Source organism: Elaeis guineensis, chromosome 5, assembly GCF_000442705.2.
Source record: "Elaeis guineensis isolate ETL-2024a chromosome 5, EG11, whole genome shotgun sequence".
NCBI classification, from domain to species: Eukaryota; Viridiplantae; Streptophyta; class Magnoliopsida; order Arecales; family Arecaceae; genus Elaeis; species Elaeis guineensis.
Window position 1 is genome coordinate 75,052,673 of NC_025997.2, and position 24,763 is coordinate 75,077,435.

Sequence of the window (24,763 nt, forward strand, 5' to 3'; positions counted from 1 at the left end):
CCTGGAGGAGGGGAGCGGGTTTAAATAGGCAATAGGGCCCGGCACAGTAATGATTGCAGATCTCCTCTGGCCGACCTACACTCATCGTGTATCCCACTCGTCGTGGCAGGTGGCTGAAAGCAGCTGACAGCTGACAGAGCCATTATTGTGCCATACCTAGAGCAACACTCCAGTGAGAATTCTGAAAAAATCTTTTCAGATCGCCTTGATTTGAAAAGGCTCCAGCACCAGTGCGCCAAACGCCAAAATATCTGGAAATAATCGGGTACAAAAATCGAGGGAGGCAACTTCGACTGTGAAAGTTTCTCTGTACTTCCTTCGTTCGGAGCCCGAACTCGAAAGTAGGGGGACTGGTGTTGGGTATAAAATACCCCCAGTCGAAGTTTGCAAAAGGCCGACCCTTCCAGGGCTTTTCTGACTTCCAACCTTGTGTGGCATCTTTCTTAACTCCCCCGACCTTTCGAGCTTCCTTAATGCCATCCGGGCCTCTCCAATCATGAGCTTCTCCATTCATCTACCAGATTGCTCCAAACGCCCTCTGAACTCTGCTATCAGTCGATTTTCTATAGTGATTGACTATTCTCTGAATCTCTTCCAGACTTCTTCTGGCCATGGAGGACTCTACTCTGAATTTCTTTCAGACTTCGTCAGTGTCCGAGCTTCTCTGACAATGGGATTTCTACAGTAACCAGACTCCATCCAAGTTTCTATGATGGTTGACCACCTCCCAGATGTTGGAGTATGATTCCAGCTCCTCCCATAAACCTTGGGTGCAGCAGAACCAGCAACGAACAAATCTGGAGACTTCTGGACTCGATCGAAGGCCCTTGACGAAATCAGCCTGGTTGCTGTCTTCTTCGTCAGCCTTTCATTCCAAATGAAGAACGCCTCTAAGATCACCTCTAAAAAATCCAAGATCTGGTACCCAACTAGATCAGGCCTGGACCGAGGTCTTTCAATTCATAGATCTTAAATCAGGATATTCTAGATAGGAAAGAAGGTAGATAGAATCAGACCTTGCAGATCTGTTCTGCTGCAGCCTTTCCTGTAGATCTGTTAATGGAGATCTCACCCGTGCCTCAAACGACCTCAGATCAACACCAGATCTGACAGAAACTTGTACCAACCTTGTAGCAAGAGATTTCAAGTCCTAGACCTGATGTTTGGGTGGCTGCAAGAGAGGGAGAGGCAATATGGTTGGCGGCACAAAGGGGGAGGGGCTCAAAACCCTAGCACCTCCCCTGCTTTTCCTACCTTCTATGGACCTGGTGGCCAGAAACCCTAGGGTTTCTTGCTTCTGGGGCATGGAGAATAGCTGGAGAGAGAGGGAGAAGAGAGAGAGAGACTTGGAAGAAAGGGTTTTCATATTCCTTTTGCTTAATCAAACCTATACAGTAAATGTATATATAAACACAGGGTCAAGTGACCCAAACCCAAAACTCCCTTGACCAACTCTATGGGAGATTAGGTTAACCCAAGCCCATGTACACCCATGACTCAACCTAATCTCACCTATTCTGGGCCCAGACCTAGCCCATAAAGAGTTGGTCCCTTGAGGCCCACATAACCTAGACCTCAAGAATCCAAAAGGCCCACAGCCTTTCAACCTAAGGCCCAACTAGCCCTAGAGCCTCCATGAAGCCCTCATGAATGATGGACCTTGGCCTTAGCCTTGGTCCCCTGGGCCTTGGGCACACCACCTGGATCACAACAATCTCCACCTTGGTGTCCCAAGGCCTCAACCAGCTCCACTCTGTCCATCAGCCGAATCAGCTCAACACATCTCTGAAAGCTGTCCCATGGAAGTACCTTCGTAAGTGCATCAGCTGGGTTCTCCTTGGTTTGTACCTTTACTAGCTCCACCTCGCCATCCTCCACAAGCTCCCTGATCTGATGATACTGAATGTCGATGTGCTTTGTCCTTGCATGATAGACTGAGTTCTGTGCTAATAGAAGTGCACTCTGGCTGTCACAGTGCACTCTAATGGCCTCCTGAGTAAGGCCCATCTCTGTCAACAAATCCTTCAGCCAAATTGCCTCCTTAGCTGCTTCTGTCAGCTTGATGTACTCTGCCTCTATAGTGGATAGGGCCGTGATAGGCTGCAGACTCGATCTCCAAGAAATAGGACCTTCATACAGGCTAAAGATGAAGCCTGTCGTAGACCTCCAGGTATCCACATCTCCACCGAAGTCTGCATCTACATAACCGCCAATCAGCCCCTGAACCTTCCTGGACATGTCAGAGTATCCCACTGCACCTCCTCGCTATTCGTAGCAGATGCCAACTCCAACTGAACCCGCCAGATATCTGAATATCCACTTCAGAGCTCTCCAGTGCTCCCTGCCAGGCTGCGCCATGAACCTGCTAACCTGACTCACTGCATGAGCGATGTCTGGCCTACAACAGACCATCGCATACATCAAGCTCCCAACTCCTGAAGCATAAGGAACCGTCTCCATCTCCTGAGCCTCCACCTCAGTCTGTGGTGCCATGGTCTTCGAGAGTCTAAAGTGACTGGCAAGTGGCAGCTCCGTCAGCTTTGATCCCTTCATCTCGAACCTCTCTAAGACCTTCTGTATGTAGCCCCCCTGAGATAGATACAGCACCCTCCGGGCTCGGTCTCTAAAAATCTCCATGCCTAGGATCTTCCTTGCAGGGCCCAAATCCTTTATCTCAAACTCCCGAGATAAGGATGCCTTCAGTCCTACACAACCTTCCTACTCTTGCATGCTATAAGCATGTCATCCACATACAAGAGTAGGAACACCCTAGAACCATCCTCAAGAGATTGAACACAAACACAGGGATCAAACTCACACCTGAAAAGTCTAATGCTGTGCACATAGGAGTCGAACCACTTGTACCATTGCCTCGGCGACTGCTTCAGCCCATACAGCGACTTCTGCGACAAACAAACCTTTCCCTCTGATCCTGGATCCCTAAAATCGGGTGGCTGCTCCATGTAAATTCTCTCCTCCAAATGCCCATGGAGGAATGCCGTCTTGACATCCATCTGCTCCAGCTCTAAATCCTGAGCTGCTACAATACTCAGCAACACTCTGATGCAAGTATGTCTGACGATGGGAGAGAAGACCTCACTGAAGTCGATGCCTTCCTTCTGGGAGTATCCCTTGGCCACTAACTTCACCTTGAATCTGAAACCTCCCTACTCTGAAGGCCCTTCCTTGCGACTGTAGACCCATTTGCGGCCAATGGGCCTCTTCCCCTGTGGCAACTGCACCAATCGGCACGTCTAGTTCTGGTGGAGAGACTGCATCTCCTCAGACATCGTCTAGACCCATCGCTCTCTGTCCTAGCTCTAAATAGCCTCCTGATACATATATGGGTCTCCATTCACTGTCACCAGGGCATATGACAGCATCTCCTCGAAGCCATATCGGTCTGGTTGCCTAATGGTCCTCTTGGGCTTGTGTAGGGCAACACCGATATCAGTCCTCGATCCAGCTCGCTCCTGCTGGACCTCTCCACCTCGATCATCCGTCTGAGTCCTCTCCACCTATGGAGACACCTTAGGTAGGTTCTCCACCTGAATGTCATGTCCTCCCGTAGTACCTACAAGAGGCAAAATCAAAGAGGTAAGCTGTCCAGCAGTGCCCTGCTGGACCTCCTCCTGCTCCTGCTGCTCCTCCATGCCTGCTCGCCTCCGTAGGACTGACTCCTCATCAAAAGTCACATCTCGACTAATGATGATCTTCTTTTCCAAGGGATCCCACAGCCTGTATCCCTTAACTCCTCGCAGATAGCCTAGAAATATCATCTTGCGTGATCTGGCATCTAGATTGCTCTGCTCACCAGCTCCAATGTGCACATAGGCCATGCACCCAAATACTTGTAGATGGCCCAGTCCAACTGTCCTCCTAGACCACACCTCCTTTGGAAGCCTGCCATCCAACCTGGTGTGAGGTGACTGATTGACCAAGTAACCCTCTGCGTCAACTATGTCAACCCAAAACACCTTTGGAAGCCCTGCCTGCAGCCTCATGCATCGTGCCTTTTCCAGAAGTGTTCTATTCATCCTCTCGGTCACCCCATTCTGCTATGGAGTCCCCTTAACTGAGAAGTGTCTCCTGATCCCACACTCCTCACAGTAGTCCTAGAACTCTCTGCTGGTGTACTCCCTGCCATTGTCTGACCTCAGACACTTCACGCTCCTTCCCTGCTCCTTCTCCACCTCAGCTCTCCAGATTTTGAACTTGGTGAAGACCTCAGACTTCTCTCTCATGAAGTAAATCCAGAGTTTCCTTGAGAAATCATCAATCAGGGTCATGAAGTATCTGGCCCCATTCCTAGCGAAAACTGGGGCTGGTCCCCACACATCCATGTGTACTAACTCCAGAGGGGCTGCACTGCGGGTTGTATTGATGTTGAACTGAACTCTCCTCTGCTTTCCCATCTGGCAAGGCTCACAGAACTCTCCTATAGCACCATTCTCCAGATCAGAGATGAGTCCTCTCCTGCTTAACTCCCTCAGCCCCTTGTCACCCATGTGGCCTAGGCGGTAGTGCCACATCCTGTAAGCCCCCTGCTGGTCCTATACTGCAGCTACTGCATCAAACTCTCCGATCACCACAGATCCCTCCATGCGATAGAGGTTATTGTCCAACCTCCTGCCTCTCATCACTACCATAGCTCCATTGGTGATGTTTAATACTCCGCTTCTAGCCCTACTGCTGAAGCTGTATCCACTACGCTCCAAGTAACCTAGTGACACCAAATTCTTTTCCAGCTCCAGGATGTGCTTTAGATTTGTCAATGTCCTCACAATCCCATCAAATATCCTCACCCTGACTGTCCTTATCCCAGCCACCTTGCAAGGATGATTGTCGCCTAGAGTCACTGATCCCTCATTTGTCTTGGTGTATGTCACAAACCAAGACCTGTGTGGTGTGTAGTGATGTGAGCACGCAGAGTCTGGTGTCCACTCCTCTGTGTAATGCCTGTGACCATCTGATACCACAAGTAGATCATCCTCCACCTGCTGCCCAGCAACTGTACTCACTGATTCTGAGCCACTTCTTTCTCCCTTCTTGCTCTTCCATAGTGAACATTCTCGCTTGAAGTGGCCAAACTCGTTGCACTTGAAGCATTTCATCTCTTTCTTTCCCTTCCTGGACTTGGACCGCCCCCTGGACTTGCTTCTGCCTCTGCCTCTACCTGTCCTCTCCCTACTGCCAAACCCTCCTGGGGAGCCCGATCTCTGGTCAACTTTTTCCTTTTCTTATTAGACCTCAACACCGGGACCATGTCCTCATATTCCAGAGTCTCCTTGCCGTAGAGCAGTGTAGTCACCAAAGAGTCATATGATCCTGGCAGCGAACACAAAAGCAATAAAGACTTGTCCTCCTCATCCAGCTTCATCCTGATATTCATCAACTCCGTGCACAACTGGTCGAACCTCTGAATGTGGTCAATCACATCAGATCCCTCCTGCATTCGAAGACTGTACAACCTCTTCTTCAGCATTAGCATGTTGCACATATTCTTCCCCATATACATGGTGTGCAACTTCGACCAAAGGCCCTTTGGGGTCTTTTCTTCTAGCACTGAATATAACGCCGTATCCGCCAAACATCCTCTGATCATCAAGCATGCTTTCTTCTCCAACGATGCCCACTGTCTATCTATCATTCCCTCAGGCTTCTCATCCAAAGCCTGATCTAGATCTACTTGCACCAAAAGATCCTCCACCCAGATTTTTTACATGAAAAAATTTCTCTTGCATCAAACTTCTCAAAATCAACCTTCATATTGCTGCCCATGACTGGATCCAAGCCAAACAAGTAATATAAAATCAAGAAGTGTAGAATATACCTTGATGGTACCTTGCTGAAAATTTTCAGCACTTGGGATCTTTAACTTCTCATGCTTGGAACCGCTTCCTCACCACCGTGGCTCTGATAACAACTATTGAAGCATGATCCTGGCTCCTCCCATAGATCTTGGGTGTAGCAGAACTAGCAACAAATAAATCTGGAGACTTCTGGACTTAATCGAAGGCCCTTGACAAAATCAGCCTGGTTGCTGTCTTCTTCGTCAGCCTTTGGTTCCAGATGAAGAACACATCTAAGATCACCTCTAAAAAATCCAAGATCTGGTACCCAACCGGATCAGGCCTGGACCGAGATTTTTCAATTTATATATCTTGAATCGGGGTATTCTAGATAGGGAAGAAGGTAGATAGAACCAGACCTTGCAGATCTATCCTGCTGCAGCCTTTCCTATAGATCTGTTGATGGAGATCTCACCCGTGCCTCAAACGACCTCAGATCAACTCCAGATCTGAGAAGAACTTGTACCAACCTTATAGCAAGAGATTTCAAGTCTTCGACCTGATGTTTGGGTGGCTGCAAGAGAGGGAGAGGCAATATGGTTGGCGGCACAAAGGGGGAGGGGCTCAAAACCCTAGCACCTCCCCTGCTTTTTCTGCCTTCTATGGACCTGGTGGCAAAAAACCCTTGGGTTTCTTGCTCCTGGGGTGTGGAGAATAGCTAGAGAGAGAGGGAGAATAGAGAGAAAGACTTGGAAGAAAGGGTTTTTATATTCTTTTTGCTTAATCAAACCTATACAGTGCATGTATATATAAACACAGGGTCAAGTGACCCAAACCCAAAACTCCCTTGACCAACTCTATGGGAGATTAGGTTAACCCAAGCCCATGTACACCCATGACTCGACCCAATCTCACCTATCCTGGGCCTAGACCTGGTCCATAAAGAGTTGGTCTCTTGAGGCCCACATAACCTAGACCTCAAGAACCCGAAAGGCCCACAACCTTTCAACCTAGGGCCCAACTAGCCCTAGAGCCTCCATGAAGCCCTCATGAATGATGGACCTTGGCCTTAGCCTTGGTCCCCTGGGCCTTGGGCACACCACCTAGATCACAACACCAGATTCCATCTGAGCTCCTACGAGAATCGGATTTCAGCCGAACTCCTACAGTGGATGGATCCCAGACGAATTTTGACAATGAAAGGGCTCCGCCAGTCGGATCTCTACTCCAAATTTCTACTGAAGCGGTCTACTCCAAACTTCTACTACAAGCGATCTACTCCGAACTTCTACTGCGAGCGATCTACTCCGGATCTCTATTGTAAGTGAATTCCATCCGAGCTTCCACTGTAAACGAATTCCTTCCGAACTTCTATTACAGGCGGACTTCAGCCGAGCTTCTTCAATAGGCAGTCCCCATCCAGACTTCTACAAGAATCGGACTCTACCTGAACTTCCGTAGCAGATGAATTTCGGACGAACTTCTACAACAGATGGGTTCCAGTAGCTGGATTTCTACAACGGCCGACCACCTCCGGTGTCTGTCGTACCTCTCCAATGCCATCCGAAGTCCACGTCGGTCGACCCTCTGCCAGATTCCTTATGAAATCGAACTTCTCCAACAGAAAGTCTCCGTCCGAGCTTCTACAACAGATGGTTTCCATCTGTAGCATCAGCGCTCTAGGCACCAGACAATAGTAGACTCGTCAGCAACCTTGAAAATATTTGATTTTCTCCTGGATTGATAAGACAGAGAGCCATTCCGCCCCATCAGACATCCCAGTCGAGCTTCAGCCGACAGATCCGAACTCTCTGGCAAGTCACGACAATGGCCACTACACCACTCTACTCTCCGTAACAAACTCCACGTGGCCCTAAACGGCCCACTACCAGGCGGTTACAGACATCGCTATCAATCAATTACGCTCTCCGTCTATAAAAAGGGACCCCCAGATACGTTCTTCTCTAAGCTCTAAACTCTATCTCGAAACTCTACCAAAATTCCATTTGAGTGCTCCATTTCTGTTGAAGCAGAATACTGACTTGAGCATCGGAGGGTCTTACCGGAGCACCCCCAACTCCGGTTTAGACTTCCCTTGTAGGTCCTGGTGGCGGCCACAGTCATCTCAACTCCAGCTTCTCTAACATCGGCTGAATTCTGCACCAACAGAATTGACACAAGAGGAAGGGTTCTGTGTCTTCGCAGTACCCTTGTTCTTAAAGGAGTGCTCAATGAGACTGTCTCCGGTCACCTTCTCTGACATCTTCTTCTCCTTCTCCTGCCAGATCTCCACCTGATGCCTCCCCGAAAGGCATCCACCAGGCGATCCACAGCCTCCGCAGCCAGATCTCAGTGAGCTCCACAAACTCTGATCTCGTCTCTAGTTTCTCAGGTTCCTCCTCCTCCGGCAACGGCAATCGGCATGGAGCAGTTCGACTTGCTGGTTTAGTAGGTCAGAGGCCTCACCGAAGCAGTGCAGGCCATGCTGCAGCAGCCGCAGTAGCCACAGGCATCAGTGCAGCTGGAAAGAGCATCGTCGGAGTTTTAGAATCCGACGATCGGGTGGGCTACTTGGGCAAGTCGCCCCATCTTCTCCGAAAAGGGGAAGCAGAGGGCGGAGAGCCCACCATCCGATCACGATTCTTCCCCCGGAGAGTCCCTACCTCTGTTTCACCAGAAGACCCTCGAGACTCGCAGTCGAGAGGATCTCCTGGATCAAAGATTTCGGGAGATGAATCGGTGGATCGAAGAGCTCCGCCATACTCCCACTGCTTATGGTGAAGACATCTGCACTAACCCTCCTTTCTCTCAAATGATCATGCAAGAGCCAATCCCATCGAACTTCAAGCTCCCCCAATTTGAGAGCTACGATGGGACCTCAGATTTGGTTGACCACCTGGAGGCCTTTCAAACAATGATGCTGCTCCATGGTATGCCAGACGCCATCCTGTGTCGAGCTTTTCCATCTATCTTGAAGGGAGTAGTAAGAAATTGGTACTCGGTACTAAAGTCGGGTACTATCTTCTTCTTTGATCAGATGAGCCACCAGTTCGTTGCTCATTTCATCAGTGGCCGGCATCCCTGAAGAGGTTCAGAGTCCCTCATCAACATCAAGCAAAAGGAGGGAGAATCCATCCGAGCTTATGTCAACTATTTTAACGTCTCCACGTTGGAGGTCCAAAACTTGGACCAATCAGTCGTGGTGGCCGCCTTGAAGGACGGTCTTCAAAAGAACGATCTTCTATTTTCTCTGAAAAAGAAGAATCCCAGGGACTTTGCTGATTTGCTGGCTCGGGCCAAAGGATATGCCCGAGCAGAAGAAGCCTTCAAGATGAATGATGAGGAGGCCACGAAGGAGCGGCAGGTGGGAGACTCCAGCAAGCCCACAGTTGAAAAAAGATTGAGGGAAGCTCGGCCACGTTCTCAAACTCCCTCCGGACACAAGCGTATCCAGACTCCTCCCTGGGCTTGTAGGAAGAGAAGCCCGGACCGCAGAGTTCGACGGGGCTCTCCCTCGAAAAGATTCCATAGCTACGCCCCTCTCAACGCATTGAAAACTCAAGTGCTGATGGAGGTTAGGGAGTAGCTGCCAAGGTCGGAAAGGATGTGCACACACCTCGGGAAGCGCAATCCTAACAAGTTCTGTCTCTGTCATCATGACCATGGCCACAACACGGAGGAGTGCATTCAGCTCCGAGATGAGATCGAGGAGCTCATCAGATGAGGTCGGCTCGACAGATTCATTCGACGCTGACCTGAAGGTAGGGAAGATCGATCGAGGGCCCTACCGCAATCGAAGCCACCGAAGAGAGAGGAACAGCCTGAAGATCGACCTCCAATTGGGATTATCAACTCCATCTCTGGAGGACCCCGACGGGGAGCAAAGCTTCCGCGGCTATGGGATTTAAAAAATCTACGAATGTATTACCAATAACTTTGCCTTAAATAAAAGTTTCTTTCATATTTGCATATCTTTTCTTTTAGCATGAGCTCATAACGACAGGGAGTAGCTCCTTCCGACAATCGAAACTAAGCGTGTTAGGAACAGGAGGAGGACCTCATCCTAACACGAGCAAAGTCAAAGGTTCGGTTATCTAAAGATCAGATGGGGGGAGAGGCCCTTACAACAGTCCTTATGTGCCCCCACAGTCATGTTAGGAACAGGAGGAGAACCTCATCCTAACATGAGCAAAGTCAAAGGTCCGGTTATTTAAAGATCGGATGGGGAGAGAGAGGCCCTTACAACAATCCTTATGTGCCCCCACAGCCATGTTAGGAACAGGAGGAGAACCTTATCCTAACATGAGCAAAGTCGAAGGCCCAGTTATTTAAAGACCGGATGGGGAGAGAGGCCCTTACAACGGCCCTTATGTACCCCCACAGCCATGTTAGGAACAGGAGGAGAACCTCATCCTAACATGAGCAAAATCGAAGGCCCGATTATTTAAAGATCGGATGGAGGGAGAGGCTCTGACAACGGCCCTTATGTGCCTCCACAGCCATGTTAGGAATATGAGGAGAACCTTGTCCTAACATGAACAAAGTCGAAGGCCCGGTTATTTAGAGACCAGATGGAGGGAGAGGTCCTTACAATGACCCTTATATGCCCCCACAGCCATGTTAGGAATAGGAGGAGAACTTCATCCTAACATGAACAAAGTCGAAGGCTCGATTATCTAAAAATTGGATGAGGGGAGAGGCCCTTGCAATGGCCCTTACGTGCCCCCACAGCCCTGTTAGGAACAGGAAGAGAATCTCATCCTAACATAAGCTGAAATTGATTGTGTCGGGAATAGAAGAAGAATCTCGTTCTGACACAAACGAAGATCCAATCGATCAAGACCGGACGAGGAGGAAAGCCTCCTCAACGGCTCCTCTACACTCCCATGACCCCATTAAGAGTAGAGGGAAAACCCTCACTCGAACACAAAAAAAAGAGGGGGAGATGAAAAGGAAAAGCGACGAACTACACCAGTGATAAGTAAAAAATAAACTACATCAAAGACACAAAGGACCTCATCTCAACGAGGAAGGAGACTCTTATCAAAAACCCTCAATCTCTAAGAGGGAACTCAACACAGGCTGAGAAAAAATCGACTTCCTCAAGGTAACGAGAAGTTTGGGCCCCCAAGCTCAAGCACCGGGAGGAAGCGTCAAACTCAAATGGCCTTGAAAAGACTTGCAGTCATGAACAAAAAGGGCAAATCAACATGACGATGATTAGGAACCCTCAAACAACATCGACATCGAACAAGACAAAAGATAAAAGAAGTTTGATAAATGATGACTCAAAGCAAGAATAGACGAGAAATTACAAATAACGCCGACGTCGAACAAGACGGAAGACAAAAGAAGTTCGGTAAACGATAACTTAATACAAGAATGGACAAGGTAATAGAAATTTTTCTTTTCATTTCATTAGTGTAGTGTATATTACAAAGCCCTGAAGGCCTAAAAAAAAATGACAAGAAAAGAAAAAGAATACATGGAAGGATGAAAGGTAAAAAGAAACTTTAAGGAAGCTTGGCTTCTTCCGACTTCAAGCTCTCGGTTCCAGTCATTATTAAGGACTGCTTTAAGTTTTCAACTTCTTCTTCCAGTTCCATCTTTCTTAGCAGCATCTCTTGGTACATCTGGTGGAACCACCGGCTTTCGCCCTCCGACTCCCGAAGCCTCTTCCTCAGGACCTCGGACTCCACCTCGGCATCCTTGATTGCCTGCTGCTCGTGGGCCAGCTGAATCTTCAGCTACTGCAGTTCAGCCTTCTCCCGCCCAAGGGCCACAGATAGTTCTTCCATGGTCCCCCTCAAGGAGCGAAGCTCGTCGAAGACTTGTGCAGAGGCAGGCTGGTCTCTCTCACACAACTGTCTCTGAAGGCAGGCAACTTCGTCGATCACCGTCTTGAGCTTTTCGGTAGTCCTCTACTTGTCTGCACCAGCTGACTCAATAGGTATTGTAGTTTGCCTCAGCATCCTATAGCTGCTTTTGAAGGTCAGAGAATTTTTTTGACCAGTCTCGATCGTATTCGACCTGAGTTGCGAGTCAGGATGAGCTCCCTTCCAACTGGCCGATCTTCTCCTGTGCAACCGCCACTCAACTTCAAGAGAGCTGATCTTGGAAGCCTGAGCCCAAGATCAGTCGCTGGTGTATTTTTGGAGTTCCTCAAGCTCTGCCATGAAGTCGGCCTTCCTCTGGGTGTATTCCATGAAACCCTTTTTGTCGAGGTCCCGAAAGCGAGTAGCCTCTGCAGTGACTTCCGAATGGCTCTTCCTCAGCTGGTGAAGTTTATCATTCAGCTTCTTGGATTTCTCCATCAAGTGACGAACATCCCTTCTGAGGTCCCGAATCATCGACTTCAGAGGAATCCCTTATGGTAGGGGAAAAGCTTTGGCAGGACACTATCGTTGGGAGACAAGAGTGCCACAACTCAAATTAGTGCAAGAAGACAAAAGAGAAGGAAAAGAATGCAGAAGAAGAAAAAGGAGCTCTCTGTAAAGAAGAATCCAATTTCATTGATTAAATAGTTTTTAAGTACAAGAGAACAAGAAAAAGTCACCACAAAGAAAAAATATAAAATTAGAGGTTTCGGACCTCTGGGATAGAAGTGGAGGAGCTCGGCACCCCTGGAAGGTCGATCATGGCAACTACGACAGTCGAGGAGGTCCCGACTGGAAGAAGATCAGCAGCGACTTCGGAAGGTCTGGCTTCATCGTCGAACGCCTCATCCAAGAAGTCGAGGTCCAGTTTGGGAAATGTTTCGACCACCTTCTCTTGGCAAAGCTCGAATCCCTTGATAAAGGCATCCTGGCCGAATTGGACCTGCAGATCCTCCATCTCGGAGGAGGTCTTGAACTCCTCCACCACTCGAGCCCCTGCCTCCGAGACTAGGGACGGGATCTGCGCCTTCAGCTCGGAGACCTGCACCTTCAGTTTGGAGACCTCGGCCTCTGCCTTCTTCCTTCCTCCTCCAAGGCGGCCCTCAGATCGGATGAGATTTGTCCCTCCTTCTACAGCACCTCCTGGAGACTTGCGACCTCGACGATCTTCTCCTTGAGGTGGGTGGCCTCAGCCAGGCGACCTTTCTCTGCCTGGGCTGCCTCCCTCTTGGCGTTCTTCATCGCCTCGACGTTGGCGATGAGCTGGTGTCCCATCTGCAAGAGCGACTGGGAAGTCAATATAAAAGCTAAAGAGTAAACTAAGTAAAGAAGCAAGAAGAAAAAAAAGTGAATTGACCTACCTCGATAAAAGATTCCAGAGAGTCCCAGACCCGCTGCTCAGGATCAGCATAGACGATCCTGTGGATGACCTCGGGCAGAATGCACCCTTCGACCAGCTTCTTTATTAAATCTCTATTGTTGAAGGAATTTTCCCACAGATCTTCCTCGGAGCGATCGGCCCCCTCGATGGCAGCCTTGCTGCTGCGGCTCTTACGGGCCAGGGTCTTCTTCCTCCTCCTCCTTTCGGCCCCCAGTGCCCTCTCGGGACGAGCCTCTGGAGCGGGAACCTCGACCGGGGGGCGCCATGAAGAGACTCGGGCGACTTCAATCTTGATGTCAGAGGGTCATCGACGGCAATGGCCACCTGAGCAGGTGCGGCCGAGCTTGTCTCTTCTGTCCTAGCTCTCTTCGCCGACCCCGAAGTCGCGACACTTTTTCTCTTATGGATCCTGAGACCTTGGGCTAACCTCCGAGCCACACCTGTGTCCATGTCTGTAATAAAAAAAAATCAACACGGCTCAGAAATAGAATAAAAGAAAGGAGAAGCAGCAATATATATATATATATATATATATATATATATATATATATATATATATATATATATATATATATATATATAATAGTGATAGTACCGGCAGGGTCAAGAGGGTTCAGGCCGACATTGAATAAGAGTTGTTCCTTCAGAAGGTCAGAAAGGAGGGGGGCTGGATAGGTCTCGAGCTTATTGGAGGCTTCGAGGTCGTCCCTTTTCAGGCTAGAAGCCCGATGGATGAAATCCCTCAGAGAGCCCGAGGGGGGTAATCCCAGCTCTAAGGTCGGGCATCAGACGTAGAAGTACCTCTCCTTCCAGTTGTGAATAAAAGAGGGGGCACTTTTCAGCAATCCCTTTCTAACGAACTGGGAGGAGAAGTACCACCAGTCTTTTGTCGAAGGGTGATGCTTGAAAGTATAGAAATTTCTAAACAAGAAAAGGGTTGGCTGGACTTCAGCTAAGCAACAGAGGGAAAGAAACCCTATCAGAAATCTAAAGGAGTTCGACGCTACAGAAACTAAAGAAATATTTAAAAAGTGGAAGAGAGTGATGACAAAAGGCGGGAGCGAAAGTCGAAGCTCGACGTGGAAAGCTTCTTGGTATAAACAGAAGCAGCCAGGAGGAGGAGCGCTAGCCCGGCCAGTTGGCCCGGGGAGCTCCAGCTCGTACTCCGGAGGAACCCCGTACTGAATCCTAATCAGTAAGAGTACCTCTAGAGTCAGAGAGCTGGGGATGGTGTCTGGTACAAAGACCAGATGAGGTTCTTCTACAGAGCTAAGGTTTTGGGGAGCTGGGACGGACGAACTCCTAGAACTGCTAGAGGAGGAAATGCTGGAGGATATTTTGAATCGAACAAAAACCCTAAAACCCCCAGAAAAATTGGGAAAAATAAGAAACAGAAAGTTCATGGAAAACCAAGCAGATGGAATATGATAGAAGAAAAATAGAAGAAGAACAGTGAGAGAAAAAATAAAGAGGGGAGTTCTGAAACTAACCTAGACTGGTCCGAAGGATGCAGACATGCAGAGATGGGGACGACTCGAAGAACACCTAAGGCCGAAAAGGATGCTGTGGAGGGACGGAGCTCTCAGGAAGAAGAAGGGCACCAACAGGATTCTCAGGCAAAGTGAAATCTTTGGAGGAGGGGAGCGGGTTTAAATAGGCAACAGGGCCCGGTGCAGTAATGATTATGGATCTCCTCTGGCCGACTTACCCTCGCCGCATGTCCCACTCGCCGTGGCAGGCGGCTGAAAGCGGTCGACAGCTGACATAGCCATTATTGCACCATACCTAGTGTTGGAAAATATGTCCCAAAAGCCAATCGTCAAGCTGTTGACGGTTGAGCAACCAAGTATTATAATTGATTTGTTAATAAAATACATTTGGCATTTTCATCATAAGCTTTCATCTTCTAATGAACTCCGTTGTTATGATGAAGTCCTTAGGACTATTTAGATTCGATAAAGAGAGAATTTATCGATTAGTCCTTAAAACAGTTCACGATCAAATGATAGGCTGTTAATAAGGACGACAGCTTCTATCGAGCATAGGTCGCTGTAGGCCATATGGGTTGGTTGTCCTCTTAACCAAGGAGTGTGGAGATACTGGTCTGGCATACAGGTGAGATGTAAAGGTACATCATCATTGAACGTGACCAACTCCAGAGCATTCTGCTATCGAGAATGTCTCTGATGGGATATAGATATAAGTGTCCATTAGACTTGAGATCGCCTCAGTGACTTGCAAGCAACTCACTGTGCTTTGGTACTGGACTAACTGAATTTCTAATTCAGGGATGGAAGACTTCTGAGCACAATCAAGTACTTGCAAAGTCAGAGTGTGATCGAGATGGGATTGACCACTCCAAGAGTTGGAGAAGAATGAGTCGCTGTATTTAAATTTAGCAAAACCTTGGCCAGGGTAATCCATCAGATGGATTTGATATTTTGAAATACAATGTGGACAACCTGATCAGAGTTGACAGTTGAACTCTGGGGTGTCCTATGATCATTTTGGTCAAGGGGATGAATTATATGAAAACTATATCCGCATGGGTTCTAAGGATGTTGTTCTACACATTCGACCTATCCGATCGTCGGGTACCATTGCTAGATGGTCACTTCGATTGGTACAGGAATTTATTTCTGTGCTATTGGCTTAGGTTCGGACCTATGAGGTCACACACATTAGAGTTCATGATCCGATCGGATGGTTGATCAACGATTAAGAATCGTTCTATGGTTAAATGATCAATACGATTGATATTTAACCCAGTGCAAGTGTTGCAGGAGGATCGATTAGCAATTCGATTGCTAATTGGCTTAATTTTATTAAGACAATGGGCTGAGATTAAGTCTAATTAAATATGATTTAATTATATTTGGTTTGGTCTTGATTGGATCAAGTCCAATTGGTTTATTGGATAAGCCAAGTGCAAGGAAAAACTAGTCCTAGTTCAACTAGGACTTGGGTCAATCTAATTTCTAATTTGATTAGAAAATTAAATCAGATTTAAATCTAATTTAATCTGATTAAATTAGGTTCTTAATTGGGTTAAGATCTATTTTAATTTGGTTGATCTAATTTTGGTTTGATTTGGTTTGAGAAAACAAATTAAAACAAGTCATAAGATAGAATCCTAGTAAGACTAGGATCCACCTTGCACCACATAAGCCTTCCCCACGCCCTCTCTCTCATTCAATGCCAATCTCCTCTTATTTTGTGTGACAAAAGCCCTCTCCCAGGTCTCTCCCACGTTCACAAAAGGTCTCCTCTCTTCTTTCTTACATGGAAGGTGGTTTGGATTAAATCAAAAAGGAACAAGTTTGGATTTTGAATTCTATGAGATAGAGTTTTAGAAATCCAAAACTCTTTCAATTTTACACCGAATTTATCCAAATTTTTTTTTTATAATTTTTGTGGCTTTTAGGGTACACATTGTTCACCCTTTGCTGGCAATCCATGCACAAAAATATGGAGGAGGTGCTCAAGAGTTGGGCACCCCTTAACTTGCCATGTTTGGATAAGCCTTGACTAGGTATTTGACCTAGACAAGGACTCTATTATATCTCTCTATATAAGATGAGTTTCTTTATAACATTTTTGTCAAAGACTGTAATTTGAGAGACCTTTGAGCCATCCAAAAATCAAAGAGAAAGACCTTTGGGTCGTGGAGATATAAAAGACACAAGTTAGGGTGTCTAGAGAGAGAAACGAGAAGAAGAAGAGGGTCTTCTTCTAGGGTTGTTTGTTTTCATATCTTTCCTCCCTCCATCTTGAGTTTCCTGAGAGCGTCTCAAATTTGAAACTCCTATTTCTACTTTCCATCTTTGGAAGAGTCCAAATCAAGAAGAAGGAGGCACCTGATCAACCATCAAAGAAGGATCAGCGCAGTACTAGCATATTGTGCTGATTTCCTGAAGCAGGACTTCTGATCGAGATTCATGGGCTCGTGTGGATGACTCCTAGAGGCCGGATGTGTGTACGGCTTGCAACATCATCCTCAAGCCTAGATCAGTGAGGTTAGAATGTCTAACTTGCAAGGTAATAGATCTGATCTATTGTTTAATACATACATTAGATGTAGTATAGAAACATGTTGATATGATCAACATGTAGTTCATGCTATATTTATATATTTTAATTTTTGATTTAATACTATATAATAATCATGTAATAGAATTTTAGATCTATAGATTCTCTAATTTTAGAACATAATTTTGATTTATTTTAGTCTTCCGCTGTATGATCTTGAAAAAGTTTCAAGATCTAACCCTGAAACCCTAGATCTGGTTCCTACAATTGGTATCAGAGCCTAGGTTCTTTATTATATGATTATTTATATATGCTTAGATTATTTTTTAGATTAGATCTAATTTATAATCTGATTATTAAATCTGAAATTAAAATTTTAGATCAATCACGAACTGCAAGGTTGTCCTGCTGTAAGGTTTACCCCTTACAGTGCAAAGGTTGTCCTAGTTTGTGTAGATCTATCTTTAATCATAAATTTGTTAGATATGATCTAGATTAAATTTATGATTTATTAAATTTAAAAGATATTTAAATCTGAAATAAAATCTCTTTGTTAATATTTTTTGTGCAAAGAAATTGTTTAAAATTGAAATTGTTTCAATTACATGAATCTGTTTAGATTAGATCTAAAGTAATTTCATGTTTATTTCACTTGTATCTTGATTATGAATCAAACATGCAATATGGTTGGTAGAATCATATTATAAAATTATTTTATAAATATAAAAATTATTTTTTGAAAAGCCGAACCCAACCCTCAGCCCAAAACTTAATTAAGAATTAAGAAGTTGTTTGATTAGGTTCTAGGATTGTGAATTGAAGAACCTAAGATACAAACCATAACACATTGGGTTAATGGATTAGTGAAAATTAGGTCCATTAATTAGGTTAGACCTATGGTTAGATTGAAGATGGACTTAATTAGAGAATTGACTAAATCTAATCAATTGTTGTCTTAGATTAGGTCAAGAATTCTCTAGATCAATTACAATAGTTGTAGTTGGTCAAGTCCATGTCTTTAACGAGAATCAAATGGACTTGATTCTTGGCTAAGCGGTCTAGCACGAACTGTTAGGTTGATTTAATCAAAACTAATTAAACCAGTTGATGTCTAAGGTAAACCAGACCGGTGGTTTTTAATTGGGAGCCCGCTTACCTAGCCATTTCTGATGGTGTCTAAGGCAAGCTTTGGCAGACCCTCCCACTGATCGCACTTACTTGACCTCTTGGTGAAATTATGTTTTGATCGGATCACTTGACTTTTCGAGCTGACCCATGTCAGCTAGGTAAATCAGTGTGACTGATTTAGGTGCTCCTAGACCAGCCCTTTTAATGGTCTCCCTTAAGCTGACTTGGTGAAGCCAGTGGGAGGATCATGATAAGCTGGTTCATCTGACCTTATCCTCTATATTATTTAAATCTTCTAAAATTATTAGGTCCTTAAAATGATAAAGTTATGGAGATAACTGAGTCATAGCCTCTCATTAAGGTATTTGATAATGAGTCCATTAACTCAATAATCATTGCAGACCCAAAGGCCTGGTGCTTGTTGACTAATGGAATTATCACTCATCATATGATGACTTGAAAGTATCTCTCTAATGGTGGTTAGGTGAGCCAACCAAAGTTGGGCTTAATCATTCGTTGGTTAGATACACCAAGTATGATCATGTTAGTGGTTGGACCTAACCGGATCCTTACAGTGGAGGCCAAAGCCTACTGATTAGGTTTCTGGGGCAAAATTGATATTACTAGAAATTGTTTAGAGAAACAATTGGTTATGAACCTATCCTTAGATGTACATGGGTTGGCCAACCAAAGTTGGGCTTGTGTGCAGTCTAAGTGGATTCTAGTACCCACTAAGGAATTAGGGTAATTTCTCGAATTAGAGGTAGAGGCTACCAATTCGAATAAAATAGTGGGAGAAACCTTTTGATTAAAGTCCAAATCCTTAGGTTTAATGAATCAATTACTAATTAGGTTATGGTTTTCTTTTGTGCAGATATGGCCACTTCCCTATCGCTTCGATCATTGTTGGACAATGATAAGTTGGTGGGATCCAACTTCGGTAGCTGGTACCGAAAGTTGAAGATAATCGTGGAGCATGAACGGATCCTATATATGATAATGGATCCTGCACCTGAGGAGCCAGCTGCCAATGCGCATGGAACAGTCAGAGACACTTACCAGAAGTGGCTCAGTGATCGGACCACGGTGCGCTGTATCATGCTGGCTGCTATGAGCGATGAGTTCAGTCGCAGATTCGAGACGGCTCAGCCAAAGGACATGCTTCAAGTGTTGGAGGATGCCTTTGGCACACCCGATGACGTGGAGAGGCACAAGACTAGTTGTGCCATCTTCAACGCCAAAATGCGAGATGGTACCTCTGTCACTGATCATGTATTATACATGATCGAGCTGATGGAACGATTGAGCAAGCTCGGCTTTCCCTTGCATGAGCAGCTTGAGAAAGATGCAATATTGAACTCGCTGCCCAAGTCTTGTCTCCCATTCCTCACTCATTATAGAATGACAAAGCCTGAAGTAAACTATCACGGATTACTGGGGTTGCTTCAGAACTTTGAGAAAGATCACCAACTCCATAAGGAGTCGGTGAACTTAGTGGGAGGTTCATCTTCTGGTTCTCGACCCTTTAAGAAAGGAAAGAAGAACAAGAAGAAGAAAGTGAAGAAGGTGCAAGTTCAGACTGGGACATCTGTGCAGTGTCAGACCAAAAAGATCAAACCCGATAAGAGTCAAGCTGAATGCTTCTTTTGCAAGAAGCGGGGGCACTGGAAGAGGAACTGTCCCTAGTACATTGCCTCCCTAGACCTAAACAGGCAGAGAAAGTAGCAAGTTGTTGCTGGGCAAGGTATTTATATGATAACTCCTTGCAATTTCTCTATTTGTGATATAACTGACTGGGTATTGGATACCGGTAGCCCTTATCATATTTGCAATTCGTTGCAGGGGTTGCAGGTCAGTAGGAGATTCGAGCAAGGCGAGAGGTTCCTGAACGTTGGAGATGGAAGACCAGTTCCAGTTCTAGCATTAGGAATCTTGAAACTTGTATTTGAATCCCATATCATTGTTCTTAATGATTGTCATTTCTGTCCCAGTTTCTTTTTAAATATCATTTCTATAGGCCTTCTGGCCAAAAATGATTATGAAATTTCAATAAAGAAATAAATTTGTAATATCATTAAGAATGGTGTTACTATTTTTTGTGGACATTTGAACAATGGTGTGTATATGTTATCACAACCTGTTAATGTAGTCTATTCAACTGGCAAGCACCCTAGATTAGATAGTGTGTCAGATATCTACTTATGGCACTGTAGGCTAGGTCATATAAACAAGAACAGAATAAACAGGTTGACTCAAGAGGGAATCCTCGAAGTTAGTGATTATGAATCACTTCCAACCTGTGAGTCTTGTCTTCTTGGTAAAATGACCAAGTCACCTTTTACTAGAAAAGGTGAGAGAGCTACTGAGCTCTTGGGCCTAGTACATACTGATGTATGCGGGCCCATGAGCACCAGTGCTAGAGGTGGATATTTCTACTTCATAACTTTCACGGATGACCTATCCCGATATGGATATGTCTATCTGATGAAACATAAGTCGGATTCATTTGAAATGTTCAAACGATTCCGAAGTGAAGTAGAAAAACAAACTAGGAAGAGTATTAAAACTCTTCGATCTGATCGAGGAGGAGAATACTTTTCTAGTGAATTTCTCACATATCTAGGAGAGAATAGGATTCTCTTCCAATGAACTCCTCCAGGAACACCACAGCATAATGGTGTGTCTGAAAGGAGGAATCAGACTCTGTTCGACATGGTCTGATCCATTATGGGTTTTGCTAGCTTGCCGATATCCTTCTGGGGATATGCACTCGAATCGGCCTGTTATCTGTTAAATAGGATTCCAAGTAAGTCTGTAATTAAGACTCCATATGAGATATGGACGAGACGTAAGCCAGTACTTTCACACCTTAGGGTCTGGGGGTGCCCGGCCTATGTCAAATGATTAGTCACAGACAAACTTGGACCTAGGTCTGACAAATGCTCATTCATAGGGTACCCCAAAGAGATAAAAGGATATTTTTTCTATCATGCTGATGAACAAAAGGTGTTCGTCAGCCTTAAGACAATCTTTTTAGAAAAAGAGTTCCTTGGTGAAGGAACCGTTGCCTCTAAGGTTGAACTTGATGAAGTTCAACAGGTAGAAAGATCGACACCAATAGCTGAACCTGAGTCGGATATGATTAGATCAGATCTGAAGCCCAATGTACCTGCACCATTAAGGTGATCCGGTAGAGTACCACGTCAGCCAGACAGATACTACGGTTTCTTGGTCCGATACGGTGATCCCATCGAACTTGATGAGAATAATGAGGATTCGATCACCTATATGGATGCAATGCAGAGATCTGATTCCGAGAAATGGCTTGAAGCTATAAAATCTGAAATGGAGTCCATGAAGGTCAACGATGTATGGACATTGGTTGACCCGCCTGAAGGGGTTAAACCCATTGGGTGTAAATGGGTCTTCAAAAGGAAGAGAGGCACAGACGAAAAGGTGGAGACCTATAAAGCCCGTCTGGTAGCCAAGGGGTATCGTCAACGTTATGGTATTGACTATGATGAGATGTTTTCCCCTGTGGCAATGCTCAAATCCATTCGGATAATGCTTGCAATAGCTGCCCATCTGGATTATGAGATCTGGCAGATGGATGTAAAGACAGCTTTCCTGAATGGAGAGCTGACCGAAGAGGTGTATATGATACAACCTGAGGGGTTTACATCCACAGATGAGTCCAAGGTGTGCAAGCTTCAGAGATCCATTTATGGACTGAAGCAAGCTTCTCGGAGTTGGAACATGCATTTTGATTAGGTGATCAAAATGTATGGCTTCATTAAGAATGGAGAAGAGCCCTGCATCTATAAATGGGCAAATGGTCCAGTTGTAGTATTCCTTGCCTTGTACGTGGATGACATTCTCTTAATCGGGAATGACATCCCCGCACTACAGGGAATCAAAGTTTGGTTGTCATCACAGTTCTCCATGAAGGACTTGGGTGAAGCATCCTACATCCTAGAGATGAAGATCTATAGGGATAGATCTAAAAGGATGCTTGGGTTATCCCAGTCCGTGTACATAAACACTGTGCTGAAGAGGTTCAGCATGGGGAATTCCAAGAAGGGCTATCTACCGATAGGCCAAGGAATTTCTCTCTCTAAGAAGGATTATCCGACAACTCCTGAAGAGAGAGCATATGAGTAGAGTCCCATATGCTTCAGCCGTGGGATCTATCATGTACGCCATGACATGTACAAGACCAGATGTGGCATACTCACTAGGAGTAGTGAGTAGATACCAATCTGATCCTGGAGAAAATCATTGAAAAGTGGTTAAAGCCATCCTTAAGTATTTGAGAAATACTAAGGACCAATGGTTGGTTTATGGCGAGTCAGATCTAAAACTTGTGGGGTTCACAGACTCTAGCTTCCAATCTGACCATGATGACAGCAGGAGCGTGTCGGATTATATCTTTACTCTGAATGGTGGAGCCATCTGCTGGAAGAGTTTCAAGCAGCATACTATGGCAGACTCTGTTTGTGAAGCGGAGTACATCGCAGCATCGGATGCTGCGAAGGAAGCTGTATGGCTGAGAAAATTCATTAACGAGCTCAGAGTAGCACCCTCCCTCGATGGTCCGGTCCTGCTCTACTGCGACAGCACTGGTGCCATAGCTCAGATGAAGGAACCCAAAGCACATCAGCGGACGAAGCACATCTTGCACCGCTTCCACCTGATCTGAGAGATCGTGGATCGAGGTGACATCGATCTTCAGAAGATCGACGGAAAGGAGAACCTGACCGACCCCTTCACTAAAGCCCTGGCAATAAAGGAGTTTGACAACCACAAGTCAAAGATGGGTATTAGATACTGTGCTGAGTGGCTTTAGGACAAGTGGGAGTTGTTGGAAAATATATCCCAAAAGCCAATCGTCAAGGTGTTGACGGTTGAGCAACCAAGTATTATAATTAATTTGTTAATAAATAAAATATATTTGGCATTTTCATCATAAGCTTTCATCTTCTAATGAACTCCATTGTTATGATGAAGTCTTTAGGACTATTTAGATTCGATAAAGAGAGGATTTATCGATTAGTCCTTAAAACAGTTCACGACCAAATGATAGACTGTTAATAAGGACGACAGCTTCTATCGAGCATAGGTCGCTGTAGGCCATATGGGTTGGTTGTCCTCTTAATCAAGGAGTGTGGAGACACTGGTATGGCATACAGATGAGATGTAAGGGTACATCATCATTGAACGTGACCAACTCTAGAGCATTCTACTGTCGAGAATGTCTCTGATGGGATATAGGTATAAGTGTCCCTTAGACTTGAGATCGCCTCAGTGACTTGCAAGCAACTCACTGTGCTTTGGTACTGGACTAACTGAATTTCTAATTCAGGGACGGAAGGCTTCTGGGCATAGTCAAGTATTTGCGAAGTCAGAGTATGATCGAGATGGGATTGACCACTCCAAGAGTTGGAGAAGAATGAGTCGCTGTATTTCAATTTAGCAAAACCTTGGCCAAGGTAATCCATCAGATGGATTTGATATTTTGAAATACAATGTGGACAACCTGATCAGAGTTGACAGTTGAACTCTGGGGTGTCCTATGATCATTTTGGTCAAGGGGATGAATTATATGAAAACTATATCCGCATGGATTCTAAGGATGTTGTTCTACACATTCGACCTATCCGATCGTCGGGTACCATTGCTAGATGGTCACTTCGATTGGTACAGAAATTTATTCCTGTGCTACCGACTTAGGTTCGGACCTATGAGGTCACACACATTAGAGTTCATGATCCAATCGGATGGTTGATCAACGATTAAGAATCGTTCTATGGTTAAATGATCAATACGATTGACATTTAACCCAGTGCAAGTGTTGCAGGAGGATCGATTAGCAATTCAATTGCTAATTGGCTTAATTTGATTAAGCCAATGGGCTGAGATTAAGTTAATTAAATATAATTTAATTATATTTGGTTTGGGCTTGATTGGATCAAGTTCAATTAGTTTATTGGATAAGCCAAGTGCAAGGAAAAACTAGTCCTAGTTCAACTAGGACTTGGGTCAATCTAATTTCTAATTTGATTAGAAAATTAAATCAGATTTAAATCTAATTTAATCTGATTAAATTAAATTTTTAATTAGGTTAAGACCTATTTAATTAGGTTGATCTAATTTTAGTTTGATTTGGTTGAGAAACCAAATTAAAACAAGTCATAAGATAGAATCCTAGTAAGACTAGGATTCCACCTTGCACCACGTAAGCCTTCCCCACGCCCTCTCTCTCATTCAATGCCAATCTCTCTTATTTTGTGCGATAAAAGCCCTCTCCCAGGTCTCTCCCATGTTCACAAAAGGTCTCTTCTCTTCTTTCTTACATGGAAGGGTTTGGATCAAATCAAAGGGAATAATTTGGATTTCGAATTCTATGAGATAGAGTTTTAGAAATCCAAAACTCTTTCAATTTTGCACCAAATTTATCCAAATTTTTTTTTTGAAATTTTTGTGCTTTTAGGGTACACATTGTGGCATCCTTTGCTGGTGATCCATGCACAAAAAATATGGAGGAGGTGCTCAAGAGT